The sequence below is a fragment of the Onychostoma macrolepis genome, chromosome 15 (genome assembly GCF_012432095.1).
Source record: "Onychostoma macrolepis isolate SWU-2019 chromosome 15, ASM1243209v1, whole genome shotgun sequence".
In the NCBI taxonomy this organism is placed as follows: Eukaryota; Metazoa; Chordata; class Actinopteri; order Cypriniformes; family Cyprinidae; genus Onychostoma; species Onychostoma macrolepis.
The window spans coordinates 19,472,465-19,492,419 of record NC_081169.1 but is presented as its reverse complement, the minus strand read 5'-3'; the positions used below and the strand labels follow the sequence as shown (position 1 = coordinate 19,492,419).

The 19,955-nt window shown below is 37.3% G+C and overlaps 1 long non-coding RNA gene across 1 annotated transcript in view; it reads left to right on the top strand.

The window, feature by feature from the left end:
• Positions 1-12,756, top strand: part of LOC131554094 (uncharacterized) — a 55,649-nt gene extending 42,893 nt beyond the window's left edge. Inside the window, exon 3 of the long non-coding RNA XR_009274331.1 lies at positions 12,216-12,756. This is a non-coding gene — a long non-coding RNA (uncharacterized LOC131554094). The remainder of the gene's footprint in view (positions 1-12,215) is intronic.
• Positions 12,757-19,955: the final 7,199 nt, after the last annotated feature.

Genomic DNA, 19,955 nt, shown 5'->3' with positions numbered 1-19,955 from the left:
GATTTGCTGTAATACTGCTTGAAGTGAGTATACTGTATGCATAAAGGTATGTAGAATATACTATACTATAGAATATAACTTATATCACTATACTTTCGACATTATAAGTGGGTTTTATTATTAGTTTAGAACATTATGAGATGAAAAAAAAAAAAAAAACTGGTTGTACTTCAGTTGTGTATATTTATAGAATATTCTACCAGCACTCAGATACCAAAAATCCTTTTATCACAGCAAAATCAAAGTCATGCAAGTGTGCTTCCTTTAAAGTATAATAATGGGTTTAAATAACACATCCATTTCCTCTGTGATTCTAGAAATGGCTAGTGGCTCAAACACTGATCCCTGACCAGAGAGCAGAGGCAAAAACAAAGAGACTTTGGCCTCAGCATGTGACGGTCACAAAGGGAAACATCAGGTCTGCCAGGAGACAATGACCTTTGATTCCACTGATTTCCCTTGAACCTTCAATGACCAGGAAGAGCAAAGGCTCCCTGGGCAGGCAGGTGCAAACAAGGATATGGGGTGAGAAGCGCAAACTGCCATCTCCCCTTTGGACTCAAATACAAAGGTTGCTGGTCTTGCCAAAGAGGCCACCATTGAGAGGAAAATTACTGTTTAACACAATATTGACACAGTCGCTGAAAATAGGCATTGTGAAGTGAGAGCGCGATGAACACTCACTACATGTGCAGCTGCATAAAAATATAAATATGACTGTTGTAGCTCACAAAATCAAACTATTTAATATTATTAACATAGCACAAAATTGCTACGTGATAACTTGTGTTAATTGATGCCCACAACCAAGCTGCGAGTCTAGGTTACTGTTGAAATGCTGATGATGAGGTTTTGTCACTTTATCTTCATATGACAATGTACGTTTCCTCAAGCAATATGTTCAAAGGTCTTGGCGTATATCTGTAAAAACAATTCAGTGAATCTGTCAAAAAGTTATTCAGCAGCCTGTTAGTGTCTGTCACAGATGTTTTGTCACACTAAGCTTTTTTTTAATTAACTAGAACTGGGTCAAACCAAGGCTAAAGTTTTGAGGGTGCATAGGGGAAACTAGGGTTAGTGGTCACAATGTCAGCAAATACACAAATGTTTTCTGTTTTTTGTTTTTTTCTAGCAGTGGGTTTATACGTTGGTTTCAGACAGAAAAATGGCCTTCCTGTAGCTCAAAAAATAGAGAATGATGCTAGCAACACAGGGGTTTGATTCCCAGGAAAAGCAAGATCTGATAAAATGTATGTCTTGAATGCAATGGAAGTTTCTTTAGATAAAAGCATGTGCCAAATACATCAATGTCTTTTTTTCCAATATGGAGAAAAAAAATATGATCAGATTTTAGAATTAGTTTTTGAGAAAACAAGTGAAGACAATAAAAAATTATGTTTGCCAGAACAGCCAGAATAATGATGGGATTTTTGTTTATTATATTTTTGCAGTTAAGAAAAAGTTTGCATTTCATAATTATTTTACAGCTTCAATCATTGCTGAGAAGTCTATGTTTAACTGCAGTTTCCATTGTGACAACTTACCCCATGTAGTGGTACAACATGTTTTATGGTTAATATTAGTGTAAATGTTCAATAGCTTTATTGTAGGTTTGTGCCCATATTGTGTTTACTTTTAAAACTAAACCAACCCTGAGAAATATTCAGTGAAGTAAAAAATGTGACGACTCTTTACTATATCTTCTTGTTCACTTTTAAGTGCTAGGATGTTCCATTTACATGTAATTTGGCAAAGCATTCAGATTGCTCAGAGGGGTTAATTGCTTGTTTTAGCCTGTGGTTGTCGTCCATATATACTGGAGTGTTTCCTGTCCATTAAAGTGTCAATTATTTGTTTTTTGTTTCGAGAATGTCAATATCCCTACTAGTTGGTTAATGGGACATAATACTTAGACAGTGGCTTTTAGTTGGTTTCGCCATCTTCTGATGTGTTGGCCAGGGGAAGCGTTGTGGCTTTTGGATGCATGCTTGTCTGAGGTGAGACACCCTGTGGATTTAGGCCTTGTATCGTAATGTAACCCTCGTTATTTCCCTGAGCGATGCAGATCAATAACTGCTGTTTATGCAAGCGGCCCACATATACGGCACTACATTTCAGAGAAAGTAAGGTTGCTATTATGGCTGCTTAAGACCTGGCACGGTTTCAGCGTCCAAAGAAGAAGCAGTGAAAATAAAAGACAAACGTCCTACCGTTGAGGTCTCAGTGGATAGGGAGCATTATGTTGTTTGTTCTATGTGAAAAGGAGAACTTATCAAATCATATCTCAAATAAAACATTTATTATTCATAACAAAGAACAATAATCAGATGTTTACAAGACATCGCAGATGCCGGCTAGATGCGGCACAGCAATGTGGCCAAAGATCTCAAGACCGCAAATGAGAGGGAAGTGGAGGAGAAAGAGATGGAGAAAAAAAGAAATAAGTAACCCCATGAGTGTATTATGTGCAGGGTTGTGACACACTGTGGCTTTCTGCGCTTGTGTGGCAGAACGGAGAGCGGGGGCGGAAGACTTGGCGTTTTACAGAGGAAAGGCCTCACTGTGTGCACATTGTGCAGCCATGTGTGGCATCACCACAGTTCACATCTTACCCATGTACAGTCTCCCAATTTTTCCCAAAGGGACTTCCAATTCTCATTGGCCTTGTTCCCTTTTTATCTGAATGCTTAAGCATGGAAAATCACTGGCCTAGCTTTGGAGAATCTAAAGGGTTAGAGATGTATGAGCTGCGCATAACCTGCTTCACAATTTATCCAATGCACCATAGTCAAACTATGAAATCCGAAATGCATTTTTAAAAACGTTGATGTTGAATATATTAATCGGTATTCCATTCCACTCTGAAAAGATGCTTTGACTCCTCCTAGCAATAAAATGTCATTTGAGTAAATCTCCCTTGAATCTCGGTGGCACAAATGGTTAATATTTCTCCTTTGTCCTGAGAAAGGCATGTGATAATCCTACATTCGAATGGGGTAACCCTATCAAAAGCTGGACTTTTCTGTGACAAATTGCTTATGTTAATCTCTACATGAGCATACCTCTTATCAATGTGCTGAGGTCCCACATTTATTTTGCCTTGGGCAACTGTCTCCTCCATGTGAAGGATCTCACATTATAATCCACAGATCACGTTGAATGGGGCAAGTATCTCATTTCTCATTGTGCGCTCCTTCCATTTAGGATACATGCTAGAGGAAAGCCGACCGAATGAGGATTGGAGTTGAATAGGACCGCAGGGTGAGGTGCTCAGAGCCAGGGCTGCTAAGTCATCAGGTGGAGGGTCATCTTAGCCCTTTGTGTGATTTAACGCTGGGTAAATGTCACCGGCGAACATCCCAGATCTAGCTATTCACTCCCAGGCTTTCACTGAGTCTATAGTCAGTTCTCATAGCAATGTTAAAAGGCTTTGCAGCATTGAATGTTTTCGGCTCAAATGTCTGATAATTATTATCCAATTAGGCCTGTCAGATGGTTAATATGTAATGTATCGGTAAATATAATCAAATCACTTAAACTCAAAACATTACATTATTTTGGCAGAAAAAGAAAACAATATATTGTTTATTTTATTTCCACAATTGACAGCAATTGATTTTAGTAGAACGATGTGTTCAAGTCATCCTGGGAAGTTCATATTTAGGGAAGTTATGACATCAGATGTGTTCGGTCACTTTGGTCGGAGCAAGATACACCGTGTACCTTTACCCGACTTCTATAAAATGATGAATAAAGGATGTGCATCAGATGTGTTTTTTGCTTATGTTTTTATCCAAATGAAATGGTGCTGTAAATCGAATCGTTATACATTATAGCATAGTTGTACCTTACTATAGCACTATAGCTAGTTTTATTGTAAATAAAAAAACTTTTTCACTCATTGACACGCCCCCAAATCGGACACTCGGAGTAAAGAAATGGTGCATTCAATTAATGTTGGAAAGATCGTATTTACAAGTTAATCACACATGAACACTAACGCAAAGTCATAATTAGTGGGAAATTTACTTAATTCCTGACTCCTGAGTTTCCGTGTCAGTCTGCAATGGATGCAATGGATACTTCTCATTCCTGACCAAATGACTTGAACGCACCTGACACCACAATTATGACTTACAACCCAACTCGTATATAAAACAAATTTACCAGAAGGACTTGAACACACAAAAAGTTCAGTGTTTCAAATTTTGACTTGTTAATCAAGATAATCATAATCATATAATAAATGGATGTTAATCAAGATAATCATAATCATATAATTAATCATAATATATTTATGAGAATTTCGTAATTATATAGATTCGGTTTTGTTTATATAGGCCTATTAAATTGTATTAATTAATTAACATATTAAGTTGACAGCTCTGCGGCTGCAGCAAGTGAAAATCAGTCATCTTACTAGTCAACAACACGACGTAGGCTTTGTGTCCCAAAGAGTACTACCACAGTTGGCTCATTTTTTTGTTATTATTTTTTAATGAGTTTCTTTTTCTGGCATGTCCTATATTCTTTCAAAAACATGTCAGAATTGTCCATCTATGAGACACTCGCGCAGACGGGGAGCTGAGAAGCAGGTCAGGCACTGATCCACATGTGTGTCGTGGTGGATGTGTGCTGAGGGGGAGTGGAGCCCCGCCAAAGCGCTGCGGCGATGTGTCAGACCTGCTCGCTCTTTTGTGGCGTGCCATTCATTCTCCTCGCATGCTTTGTTTTCACATCTTGTTGACCTACTTTGCGCTCTTGGAGTAATCCTCCTGGCTCGTTCCACGGGTGGTTGGGGTGGAGCACTTTGCTATGCCTTTCGCTCATTAGAATATCAGATAGCAGGAGAAGGTCTCTCCAAAAAAAAAAAAAAAGGAGAGAGAAAAAAAAAAATAGGAAAATCATCAAGGACTGTCTGGAAGTGGAGCACAAGGCCGTTACGTGCATTGTCTCAAGGGCCTGGGCTTGAACTCATTTACCAGGGCCTTGGCCTGTAATCGCGAAGACTATTCTGAGTCAATGCATTGTGCTTTTGAGTAAGGCTAACTATTCTTAGAGGAAAGACTTTGAGTTGGTCCCCAGCGTCGGACGGGTTCAATGAAATATAACCCTTTTTGAAGCTGGGCTGGTTTTATTCATCTGTCAGACTTACTTAGAGCTCTTAGATTGTGAAGTCATTGTAATCTTATGCTAGTTTGACTAATGCCTACTCAGGTAACATTCATTATGTTTAAAAGACAAAGCATGTTTTAACTTTGACTTATGAACAGAATGCAAGCTTAGTGTGTTTTATGTAAAACTTCTTAACAGATCAGAGCGATTATGTACATTAAAAGTTTCATCGTTCTGATTTTTATGATCCTCTTAGATTGCCAGAATCCCTGGTTAATAAACTGGATCCTGCCCAGGCCCTTCCCACTCCAAAGCAACCAGCATAATTACAGAAAGGATCTTTAATTAGGGCAAAGAGAAGAATTATCCAGCTGTGGCCAATGCAGTCTTCTCCTACATCATTTTCTCTTTCAGTGAGCCAAAAAATCAAAGGAGGGAGAGGACTAACAGAGAGGACGGGGAGGGCACCTTGGTGGAATTTACCCAGCAATGTTGTTTTTGCTTCCTCACACTGTTTTCTAGGACTTTACCCTCTGTCCTTCACCACAGATGGGAGATCAGACTTTCCTCGTGTCATTTCAATTAGTACACAAAACTATGATATAATGATATAACATATAAAAATTAATTTATAATATATAGATTATAATGTTGTATTTGTTTCTCAATTTTAGACATTGAATCAAATCAATAATCTAGAATAATTTTATTGTTATCATAATTTTATAATTTTATTGTTTAATTATATATGACTTAGATGTAACAAAAAAATAGTCTAAAATAATGGGCTGCATTTGAATATATATCTCAAAATATGTCTAAAATTGTGACTGATTATTGTTTATATAATAATGTATATAATATATGTAAATGGGTGTATATCTATATAGGCTAGATATGTATTACTACATTTTTATTAGAATAAAATCAATAAATTATGAAAATTATTTAATTGTAATTTAAATTAAAAAACTTGAATTTGCATTTAAACCTTTTAAACATACATAAATATCACACAAGAAAAACAATCGCTGGAAATAATGGATTGCACTTGAATGATGCATTTTGACAAATTTGCGCTAATTCTTGTGTGTCGTTGGATATCCGTTTGTTTTCAGTGCTTTGCGTCATGTTTTTAAGACAAATGCATACACAGAAGGCCAGAGTGGGCCATGTTTGGAGGATGGGGGTGGGTGGTCAAGATGCTCACTAGCTCTTGCCGCCGTGCTACCAGGAAGAAAACGCAAGCAGGGTCAGTCCAGTTCACAGCAAGCTATTGACATGCTGTTGCCCTGATTACTCATTACCAGAACAGCAGGAGGTAGTCTGGGGCACAGAGTGCTGCCGTGCCCTGGCATACGGGACAGGCCCCACCATTCATAACTAAAATCCCATTACTCTCTATTAAAGGTCCAAAGGTTAACAGCCAATGACCCCTTGCCCACTGCTAGCAAGTCACTGTGGTGATACTGACACCGCTTACAAAGGAACACAGGGCTGAATATTCGTCTGTCTGGGATTCTCAGTGTTAAGGGCAACGCTGCTGGTGACTCAGCGCAAGAAGAATATGTTTTGTGGGGAATAGGGGGTTTGTGACTTGTGTGCTCTTGGGAAATTGTGGCAGTGTGTGTGTGTGTGTGCATGTGTGTGTGTGCATGTGCGTGTGTGTGTGTACGTGAACGAAAATGGTCTTGAGTGAAAGGGCCAAGCTTCATAAAGTTGCTTTATGAGCTGGAAGTAATGGAAGTAGATATCTTGAGTTCAACTGATTCCAATTATGAAACTATAAGATTGGATTAGAAATCCTGAAAACAACAATGAAGAAATTAGAAACTGTGTGTTTCTTCAGCTATGGATCTGTGGACGTTTAGAAAAGAGACTCCTTTGCAGCACGTTTTTTACACTCTCAGTGTAGAGTGTTTATTTATTTTGACTACAATATAGAATGGATAATTCTGTGATTTTTTTTTTTTTTTTCCTCCCTAAATTTCCTGGAAATTTTTACATCACTGTGATTTATTGTATTTGATGACATTTTGTGATGAAAATGTAATTTTAATCATTTTTGTAATAAAATGTCTTGCTCCTTTATCAGTTTTAATGTGACCATCAGATAACAAAAAGAAAGAAAAAATGAAATCTGTCGGTTTTAAAGTCATAATAAAATTTTATAATAAAATTTCAAAATTGAGATTGGTTTGTCTTCTGTATGTATATATATATATATATATATATATATATATAGACACGCACATACATATATATGAATACAGAACATCCGAGCCTTTCTGAAGGGAATGCGCCCCCGATCTACCTAAATGCATCTATCTTCGCACGAATCATTCGTGATCCAGCTTCACCTACAGAAGTGAGTATAATTTTTTTTTTTATGAATCTTTGCAAATCACCTTTTCTAATAATGTGTTAGCAAGTTTCACGATGAATGCGGCTAAAGTTTACAGTCTCTCAGAGAGCGTCTCGGAAGAGAGGGGCGGGGTGTGCAGAGCTTATTTGCATTTAAAGGAACACACAACAAAACGGCTTGCTGTAAACAGAGCTGTTTTTGACAGGGTAAAAAGGGTTGTTTTACACTATCATAGAGACATTTTAACCAAAGTGTCTTATAGACTTTTCATTAAGACCCTAAAGAATCATATCAAACTGTGGAAAATGGGCATCCGATGACCCCTTTAACAAAAATAATGATTTAACATATAGAGAATTTAAAAATGAAATTAAGTAGTGATGTGCATCGATAAATCTTGTCTAATAAATACTGTAATATTACATAAAAGCAGTTGATTGAATTCAAAATTTTTGGAAAAAAAAACAAACAAAAAAAACAGGGCTATAAGTACTGTAGATAATGAAACGTCCATTAAAGGGATAGATCACCCAAAAATGAAAATTCTGTCATTAATTACTCGTTCCAAACCTGTAAAACTGTCATTCATCTTCGGAACACAAATTAAGATATTTTTGATGAATTCTGAGAGCTCTCTGACCCTCCCATAGACAGCAAGGGTACTACCATGATCAAGGCCCAGAAATATAGTAAGGACATCGTTAAAATAATCCATGTGACATTAGGGGTTCAACCGTAATTTTTAGAAGCTACGAGAATACTTTTTGTGCGCAAAAAGAAAACATATGTCGTGATGCTCTCTAAAATAGCGCCAGGGTGATGCGTAGGAGATGGATTGTTGAATAAAGTTGTTAATTAAATAAAAGTATTTTTTGAAAAATTATGGTTGAACCTATGTCACATAGATTATTTTGTTCTTATTATTTTGTTCTGATTATTATGTCCTTGCTTCGTTTCTAGGCCTCAATCGTGGTAGTACCATTGTTACCATTCCATTACCAGTGCATTCATATATATATACATAAATTAAGTCAACTTTGTTTTAAAATCTAGCTATGAATGAATAATCTGCTTTTTGTTGCATTCGGTTATTTGTCCACATCCCCACTGCTCTGCCTTTCATCACAGAGAAAAGAAATGATGCCATTTGGGTCGGATGCTCGGTAATGTCTATTTAAGGGTATCTCCGAATTTGTTTGTGATACTAAATAAAACACAGATGATGAAACCACAGTGGTAAACTAAGGAGGCTGACCTTGTCCTGCCTCTGTAACACAACCCCTAGAATGATCTGCAGGTCAGCAACCTTCCCCTGCCCTCCATTATCAGACCACACTCTCTCGCTCTCGCTCTCTTTTCTCCCGCTTCACTCCCACACTTCTCTCCCTCGCTCTCTTTGTCTCTCTCGCCCCTCGTGGGGGTTTCTATCTCCTTATCTTTGTCTATGCAAAATGTACACAGGTCAGCTATTATACTCATGCAGCGGCCTTTTTAAGCTGTCATCACTTTCCTCACTATTACCAAATAATGCAACATTATAATGTCAACAGAGGTCATGTAGTATTATGTTCCGTTTCTCCTCCGCATTGATCAATACACAGCAGAAGCACGTGAAAACTTTGCTCGTATGCCTTGTTGTGCGGTGAGGGACACACATTTCCAGGTGACTGAATGATTGTGACGCAGAGCGATGTGGAAAGCGCTCTGTTATTGCTGAAAAACGAGACAGCGTCAGCAGCTTCTTGATGTCCCCCATTCAATGAGTAATTACTGCAAATCGCAAAGGCGAGCGCCAGAGAGCCTGAAGACGCCTCATCCATTTTGACGCTCATCTTTGCAATTTAAACCACCGGTGATCTCTCAAAAGGGCCTCCGCAATTGCGGTGCATTTGCACGGCATGATTTTCACTTGTCCTTGTCTGCCGAGCTCCTTATCTACAACGCCCTTCGTTATTATTCTCTGAAAATAACTTTGTGCTCAAGGTGAACAAAGCCTTGTGAAAGCTGGCTCACTTTTTAATTCTCTTCACAAGTCGCCAGCGTGTTTTGAGTATTCATGGATTCATACGCCTGCTGTACATGTAAGCTAGTTAGGAAAGGAAGTCAAGGCTCCATGATATCAAAATCGGGGGTTGTGAGTTTTACGTTTATGCATTTAGCAGCCACTTTTATTAAAAGCGACTTTTTGCATTTTGATTGTGAAGTGAATCCACAACCTTGGCTATGCTTTACCAGCTAAGCTACAGGAACGGGCCTTTTTAGTCTTTGAGGTCATTTTTATGCTACAATGTTAAAAGCTCTGTTGACAAAAATACGGACTGAAAATGTTGTTTTAGACATACTAATAAATCTAACATACAAAAAAAAAAAAAAACTAAAATGACAAAAATCACAGCAAAATTACTAAAATGTGAACTAAAATTCAAATGAAAATGCAAAATATGAATAAAAACCACACTATTATTTGAATGATACAACAATAACACTGTCATGATGTAGAAAGCAAACATTTATTTATTTTTTAAATAGATTTTATTCACTTTTTGTATATAAAAAATTTGCAAGTATCAAATCTTGGTGCATGACATTATTTCTAAAGCGACTAGCTGTTTAAAAACAAGCATCAAACCATTGGATATTTCCGCCCTAGTCCGTTTGCCCTCGTCAAGCAATTTAATGGTGTCTAATGTCAAATCACTGCATCATTCTGAACTATGAATGCCAACAAAAAGTGTGACCTGAACTGAGATGCTTTTTTTTAAGTTTTCATGTAGCATTAAAGTTCAAAGGTCAGATGAAAAGTCCATTCCATCCTCTAGGGGTTTAAAACATTAGTCGAACATTAGTAGTGTCAGAGAACTGATGTGAAATCCTCAGTAAACATCATCCTTCAACGAATCAAACCATAATCCATGTTGCTTTAGCATTTACTGGACACCATTTGCCCAGGCATGTACTCTTGGCTCGTATCTCTCTGTCAATCACAGATGGCATTTACTGGCTAAAACAGGGACTGAGGCAATCTTGTGCCAACAAGGACATTCATCTGCCAAAGACAAATTGGTGCATTGAAAGTCGTTTAATAGATAGGCTTATGTGAAATATGGGAAAAGAGGGAGCACTTCTGGTGTTTGACAGCACTCAGAAATGAACATTTGCTTGGTTTACGACCTGTGTTGTGTCATTAAATATTCCTTATTAACACAGAGCAGTAAATATCTAGCCTTTTCGGTGCACTGCGAAATAATAAGACACCGTAGGCCTTCAGGTATTTATGACACTAACATTGAAGATATCTTAAAGGGACAGTTCAGAAAAAAAAAGACAATTCTGTCATTTACTCACCCTCATGTCATTTGAAAACCTGTGTGATGTTGTTTTGACCAAACTGACTTTAATTGTATGGACAAAGACAGTTGAATCATTCTTCTTTTGTGTTTCACAGAAGAAAGAAATGCATGCAGATTTGGAACAATGAGGTTGTGTTTTAAGGTGCACTAACCATTTAAGCAATGGAATAAAATATATAACCTATGTGGTAAGGAACCGCACCAGCCTCAGGTCACTGGAGACTTGAGGATTGACCCATTGATAGATAAAGACAAAGGTCTCAGTGGTCAAGCTCGTTATCCTTGGCCACTCTGTTAGAGCCCTTATTTCCAACAAGACAGAAGATTGGAGAACCAAATACAACAGTATCGATTTTGCAATTGATAGTTGCATGCCTGCTATTGATCAGGATCAAGCATCTGCCATTTGCAGAGGTGTGCATTTTTCATTGGTAGTGGGTTTGCAATTAAGACCCGATTAGCATTCCAAGCTCATGTGTGATTTGTTGTAATGGGTGTTCATTAACTTGCTACTTTGCTTTTGGAGGTCAGAAGACAGATTTCAGAATCCCAAGGGCTGTAGCCTTTTGCACCTATTTTGCGACATTTTAGAATCTGTTATTTTGGGTATGCAATTACATAACACATCCATAAGCATAAACAAGTCTGTTTTTAGTTGCAGAACGACAGAGAAATACAAAGTATGACAAATATAAAATAATTATTATTAGAATTAAAAATTGAGGATTAACGAAAAATATAGTGGTTGTCGATGTTTTTTGTCCCAAGGACCCCCTTCAAGACTCTGAGCCTAGTATGAAAATAACAGATTTTCTTGGAAACACTTTATATTAACTTTGATTACTTACATTAACAAACATTATTATATTATGCTAAACTAGTGTTGACCTAGTTTCCTAATTAACAACCTTTAACTTGGCATTTATTGCACCACAGAAAGAAATCTGCATTGATTTAATGATGGATTTACTGTATATAGAAGCAATCAAATCAACCAAAGATAATTAAAAAATGTTGCTGATTATCCATTTGTATATTTATATTTTCCATATCACTGTATGTACACTGTAAAAGAATCTACTAGCAATTTAAGTGAAAACAGTTTCCACTATATATATATATATATATATATATATATATATATATATATATATATATTCCAAATATTCTACAAATTACCCACATTTAGAAATAAATATATAAAAAAAATAAAAAATCTATTTGCTTTAAATAACAGTGTGTGTTTAATAAATAGACTCTTTTAAAGTTGTCCAATTTATCACGGCTGATCCTTCGTAACCCGCTGGCCTCCTTTATTAAGTTCTTAATTAGAGAATTTGTGTAGCATTTTCTGGACTGTAAACATGTCTGTGTCTGAATTACAGGACTTACAAACTCAAGGCCAGCTTTACCTCTACCCCCACTTCCATCTCTTGCTGCAAAATCAATGGAGTGATGTAGGTATCTGGAGGAGGACATGGGGACAGGCTTAAGCAGACTGCTTGTCTGAGTTCCATTTCATGCATCAGCGGCTACAAGCTCAAACACCATGATCAGCCTTTGCTGTTCAACACCGCACTCCCTCACACTAGTATGCACAGTATGCACACACACACACAGTCATGCAGACACAAGACGCATTCAGAAGGCAACACAACATGTTATTGGATGCCGCATTGATCTACTGAATATGAAGTCTTGCTGCAACAGTGCTTCCGAAAACATTACAGCGTTCGTCTCTGGAAGAATAATTCAGCCTCTGTCAGTTCATACTCTGACAGCAGTTTGACACAGACAATACAGAACAGAACAGGACAGAGGTATGCACTTATATATACACACTTAAATAGTTCTCAACTGGTGAGCTGAGACTCAAAAAAAAAAATAGTCATGGGTCTGACAGCAGGGGAAAAAAATAATGATAAATGCAACTAATAAAAATAAATCATATTAATTAAAAATAAATCTTAATTATAAATTTAAAAAATGAAAAGAGAAATTGTAGTTCAGTAATATTAACCCTAATGTTGTATTTTGGTCATTTTGACACAGAGGGGATTTTCTTCTTCCTAAAAATGCTAGTTAATGTTATCATATTGGACTCAAACTTATTGACTTTGCTCAAAAAAGGTACAACTTCCTCAAAAAAAAAAAAAAAAGTAATAATTTTTTTCTCACCTGTACTAATTTGAGAAAAATGTTTAAAAAGCCAGTCATTTTTGACCGAGAATACCAAATTTGGTAAAGGATTTAAAGAACATCACAAGGGTAAAAATAATAATAATAAAAATAAATAAAATAGATTAATAATTAATAACTGCACACAGTTACAAAAATACATTTTAAAATACATTTGATTTTTTTTTATTTGATTTTTTTTATATTGGGAATAATGTAAAATCTGGGTCCTGAATCAAAACTATTAGAACCACTAATGGCTAAAGGCTATAGGATTGGATCCAAGTAACTCAGTAATTGAAAGGTCACTCATCTTCATTGTACCCTTGAGCAAAGTGTTTACCAAGTTGTACTGTCCAAATGTACTGCTAATTTAATAGATGGATAAAATGCCCGTAAACACACTGGCAGCCATTTTAATCGTCTAAATTAGAGAACAAATAATACTGTGTGATATCTCTGATTCTATTTCTGACAGCGCACATCCAAATATAAGCTACTGTGTCCTCTAAGTTCCAGCTTAATTGCCTGTTTATAGATAGTGAGTCACTATGAGGACATGCATCCGAAGACCTTTCTCCTTACTGTGGGCATAACAAAGTGAGGAACTCTGGCTGCTGACCTGTAGGTGTATTATAAGAAAGCCAGCTGCCTATAGCTGAAGCTAATTCATCACGACATGGTCAATGAGGATCACACTGGTATGGCCTGCAGGGAAACTTGCATTAGTTTGCTGTCCACTGCACGTGTCTTCTTCAGGGGGTAGGACTGACTGACGAGAAACAGATCCATAAATAAAACTACATAGATCCACTCAACAACACTGACATTATTATTGCAACATTTACCAAATCTGAAAGGCAGCATTTGGTGGGGGTTAAGCAAACTGGGGCAGAAAACATTTCAAACTGAAAGCACCAAAAATTGATGTCTTGCACAGTGACCTTAGAATCAAGCTAATATGTTAAGTGTTTGATATTATTATTAAACCACAAAACCGAATTTAGCTGATGATTTGTACTGCGGGGATATTTTTATTTTAATTTTTTTGGAATATTCTGGTACTGATGATAAAGGTTTAAACAAAATAAAATATAAATAATTGAATTTGTGAGGTGAAATTTTTAATTAATAATTGAATTTAAGCATGTATATATGTGTGTATATATATATATATATATATATATAGTCACGGTGCACACAGCAGGGAGGAACGAGGAGACGAGGATAACTCAAATAACAGTCTTTAATTAATCCAAACAAGGCAGGGCAAGACAAGGCAAGGTTGACACAGAACACCGGGGAATAACGAGTAGACCAGCCGAAAACTAACTAAACAGGCAGGAACTAAATACGCATGATAATTAGACATAATTAGACTAACATATCTGGAACATAATTAACTAATGATCACATTAAACAAGGACAGGAAACAAACCAAATATGGACATTTGTATAATGACATGGGTATGACAATTTGAAGGTGGTTTATGAGGACACTGCCTATGTCCCCGTAATTCAAAAGGCTTAAAACACATAAATGGTGTTTTTTTTGAAAATCTAAAAATGCAGAATGTTTCCTGTAAGGGGTAGGGTTAGGTGTAGGGTTGGTGTAGGGCAATAGCACATACAGTTTGTACAGTATAAAAACCATTACGCCTATGGAGAGTCCCCACAAGGATAGCAAATCAGACATGCGTGTGTGTGTGTGTGTGTGTGTGTGTGTGTGTATGATAATAATTATTAGTTTGGAATGATTCAAATAATAATAATTATATATTATTTAATTTATTTAATAATAATAATAATAATAATAATAATAATTTGTACACATATACACTACACTGTAAAAAAAAAAAGTTCAGCTTCAGCAGATTTTTGAGTTTGCTCAACTTATTTTTGTGGGAGATTCTCAAATTTTTGTTGTATAAACTTAAAACGACAAGTTGAGAAAACTCGAAAATCTGCTGAAGCTGGTTGCCTAAAAATTTTAAGTTGGCTCAACTTTTTTTTTTTTACGGTGTACTGGTCAAGTCTGGAATAACTGTCATGAATAAAATAGTTTTTATGTTTTGGTGTCATTTATTTGATCAAAAACAGTAAAAACAGTAATATTGTGAAATATTATTACAATAAAAAATAACTGTTTTCTTTATTAATACATTTTAAAATGTAATGTAATCCTGTGATCACACAGCTGAATACATAATATTTCATATAATATACCATTATATCATTATATGAGAAAAAAAGGGAGAAATTACTTTACCAAACATTTGCATTTCTGTTTCAGTGGAAGAAAAGTTCACATAAGGGTCAGTAAATTATAAAAGAATTTTAATTTTTGAGTGCATTGTCCCTTTACCTCCTCCTGAGCTCCTCAGCTTGCAAGAAAGAGGTATCCCTCATTGCTTTAAAATGCCCAATTAACACAAGGAACGATCTGGTGGAGAAGTATTTGGGGAAATCAAATTCCTTTTCAACAGGCCCCTTGCAGGAAAGGCAGCAATAGGCCCCTTTATCTAATATATGCCAAGAATAATTAGGTTATTGCAGCACTGCCTGTTGTTGCTCAGTAATTAGGCTAGTCTCTTATGGATTCACTCCAGGTCACAATGACCTTGAGGAAGAGGGAAAAAATTGCCCACTATTGACATCTAAACTGAGGATAGCGGGTCAATTCCCACAGCCGGCAGGTGCACCCTGATCACGTAGCGTGCGTTCCAGCGCCGGCGATGCGGAAAACCGTTGGAAGTTGAGGACGCAGAGATGAAAAGGAATGTATGATGAAGTGTACCAAGGTCCTCAAGGAGACAATGAAGGCTCTGCCCCTCCCATGCCTCTTCTTGCATCTCTAGTCCGTGCTCCTGGCCTTGCTTTTGAGGTAACTTAAAAAAACACAAGGGCATGTAGACTCAACCAAAGATTTGCAGATGCACCTTTTGTTGTGGCCGTGGATTAAAAAGCTTTTCTTACTTGTTCATTTTCCACAAGTCTAAGCTGCATTTAAACTGATTTAACAAGTGTTTTGGTAAACAAATGCCTATGCTCAGACATAAAACTATTTATATATAATATAAATTATACTATTATATTATAATAATATGATTTGTAATGTCTCTATAATGTTTATTAGATGTTAAAGACAAATCTCAGTACATGCTATTTTTACATACGCAGCAAACTCAAATTCACAACTCTTTTTTAAACACTGCTTTCCCTGGAATACATTATAAATGATGCTTTAAGGGTCACCTTGTAAATTGTATCTGTAATTTTCTAGCAAGACAACACTGTCTGCCAAGCGATCCACGCTTTTAAACTCATTTTTGTGGTGATAAATATGTGCATCCTGTATTTTAATATGGTGATAAGAGATTTTGTTCATCCGTGCTGTTATGCAATGTACAAGCCATTAAAGATCTTCTGTCATCCACATTCTGCCAACATGGCTAGTTACAGTGTGGTAATTGGTCATATTGGATCCTTAATCAAAAAGCTTATTGTTTCTGCTGCCTGAAAAGCAACGATTACAGTCCCATATGCTGAGATGAAATGAAACAATTGTGATGGAAGCCAAAAAATCTTTAAAGAGAAATTTCTAGTTGTATGCAACACCCATAAAGGGACTAATATGTGTCACATACAAATAATCCACACATTTATCTTATTCTTATTTAGAATTCCTATGGATTTGTTACATGTAAAAGGAAATCTATTTGCAATTAAAATGTCCATGCATTACACAAACATTATTATACTCTGTCATGATGACACATTTATGAGTTGCTAGAGGCAGGGACATCATTGTCCATCTTTTTTTCTTTCGCAGTTTTGTCTCATTTAGGCAAGAATATATCTATTTTGTGGGTGTGTATATATATATATATACATATATACAGTATATATGTATATATATATATATATATATATATATATATATATATATATATATATATACATGCAGGGCCGTCCTTTCGGCGGTGCAACTGGTGCGGACCCCACGTTGTGTGGGGGCCCCGTGGCGAACGGACCGAGGGGGACCACTCCAGGACCTTAATGTGCTTCTTCTTGAGCCACTCCTTTGTTGCCTTGGCTGTGTGTTTTGGGTCATTGTCATGCTGGAATACCCATCCACGACTTATTTTCAATGCCCTGGCCCTGACGGTACATGGCCCCATCCATCATCCCTTTGATGCGGTGCAATTGTCCTGTCGCCTTAGCAGAAAAACACCCCCAAAGCATAATGTTTCCACCTCCATGTTTGACGGTGGGGATGGTGTTCTTGGGGTCATAGGCAGCATTCCTCCTCCTCCAAACACGGCGAGTTGAGTTGATGCCAAAAGAGCTGGATTTTGGTCTCATCTGACCACAACACTTTCACCCAGTCCTCCTCTGAATCATTGACAAACTTCAGACGGGTCTGTACATGTGCTTTCTTGAGCAGGGAGACCTTGCAGGCGCTGCAGTCCTTCACAGCGTAGTGTGTTACCAATTGTTTTCTTGGTGTCTATGGTCCCAGCTGCCTTGAGATCATTGACAAGATCCTCCCGTGTAGTTCTGGGCTGATTCCTCACCGTTTTCATGATCATTGAAACTCCACGAGGTGAGATCTTGCATGGATCCCCAGACCGAGGGAGATTGACAGTTATTTTGTGTTTCTTCCATTTGTGAATAATCGCACCAACTGTTGTCACCTTCTCACCAAGCTGCTTGGCGATGGTCTTGTAGCCCATTCCAGCCTTATGTAGGTCTACAGTCTTGTCCCTGACATCCTTGGACAGCTCTTTGGTCTCGGCCATGGTGGAGAGTTTAGAATCTGATTGACTGATTGCTTCCAACATGATCTCACAGAATTCCGTGGCATCACGGAATCGCCGAAAATTCCCTGATGGGCTCACAGAAGTGATACCAATGTAAGTCAGTGACAGGCATCAGCCGTGCTCCACGCACGGATCCACTGGTTCAACACTTTAAATAGGAAACCCTTAGCATCAATATGCTGACGCGATACTGGGAAATTTATTGTCATCATTATTGTTCAGAACTGGGTAGGTTTAGGGTAGGGGTGGGGTCAGGAACTCCAGTGAAAGTATAAATTTATATACAAAATATAACTGGATCAGAGTCGCTCTTTTTACGTGGTCCGATGCAGCACTGGTGTTGAACCAGTGAATCCGTGCATGGACCACGGCTGATGCCTTCTGTGAGCCCATCACGGAATTGACAGATTCAGGGTTAATTAAGTCCGTGGTCATTACACGGAATTCTGTGAGATCAGGTTGCTTCTGTGGACAGATGTCTTTTATACAGTTAATAAACTGAGATTAGGAGCACTCCCTTTAAGAGAGTGCTCCTAATCTCAGCTCCTTACCTGTATAAAAGACACCTGGGAGCCAGAAATCTTGCTGATTGATAGGGGATCAAATACTTACTTGACTCATTAAAATGCAAGTCAATTTATAACGTTTTTGAAATGCGTTTTTCTGGGGTTTTTTGTTGTTATTCTGTCTCTCACCGTTAAAATAAACCTACCATTAAAATTATAGACTGATCATTTCTTTGTCAGTGGGCAAACATTCAAAATCAGCAGGGGATCAAATAATTTTTTCCTCCACTGTGTGTGTGTGAGTGTGTGCGCGTTTTTGTGAAAAGTCAGGACATAGATTTGTATAATGACAAAGGTATGACATAGGTATTACAAGGTGAAGGTGACTTTTCAGGACATTAACCCATGTCCCCACTTTTCAAAACGCTTATAAATCGTACAGAGTGAGGTTTTTTTGGGGAAAGTCTCCTGTAAGGGGTAGGTTTAGGTGTAGGGTTGGTGTAGGGCAATAGCACATACAGTAAGTACAGTATAAAAACCATTATGCCTATGGGATGTCCCCACTTTTCACAAAAACGAACATGTGTGTGTGTGTGTGTGTGTGTGTGTGTGTGTGTGTGTGTGCATATATATATATATATATATATATATTCATTTCAATGGCAAAAACTGTCCCAATTAACCTAAATTGTATTTATATTATATTTTTTGAACAAGTTTGGATCATGAACAAGCACGACACTTCTGACAAGATGCATTGAGGCATAAACTGGATATGTGTTAAAAGCAGATAAAAATCAACAAGAGGTCACCCACAGGGGTCATCCAGTCATCAGCAGGAAACAGGAGGGGTCATGAAAGGTCGGACTGATAAACACCTTCATTGATGGGTGTGAGTCACCAGCAGGGCAGGAAATGAAGAGCTCCACCCCTCAGGGGTCATCAGAAGTTAAAGGTCCCAGGGAGGACACTGTTGTATGACGCAGGAGAGCGCAGGCTGCTCAGGGATAGCGCAGATGAGTAGGCAGTATTGGTGCAATAAAAGTTGTGAATCACCTCCTCCTAGGCAGGACAGGCTGAGCTGTTAGTATAATGTGAAGTCATATGTCTATTGAAGCACTACGGCATTTTACAGCTTCCAAAAATCTGCATAAATTAATACATGAATGAATATATAAATATGCATACATGAATGAAATGAATAATTAATTCACTTGAATAAATTCAACATCTTTCATTTTTCTAATGTTAACGCTGCTGATGTCAACATCTAAAATTAATTAATCAATAGTGCAAGTCATTTACATCAGGATGGAGGGGATTTTAGGGTTTTTTCATATAGCAAGGAGATCAATATTGATGGTCTGTGGATGGCCCATATAGCAGCTGAAAACTGGTGAGGGACCAAAAAAAAACAATTAAGGCTGTACTGCATTGGAGGCAAAATTGCATGAGGAATCTAATTAGAAATGGTGTGACTGACCACACTGCAAAAAATGGCTTATCTTACTTAGTATTTTTGTCTTGTTTACAGTCAAAAATGGGGAGAATTAAGTGCATTTTGCTCAAAACAAGTAAAATGATCTGCCAGTGGGGTAAGTAAAATACTCTTGTTTTA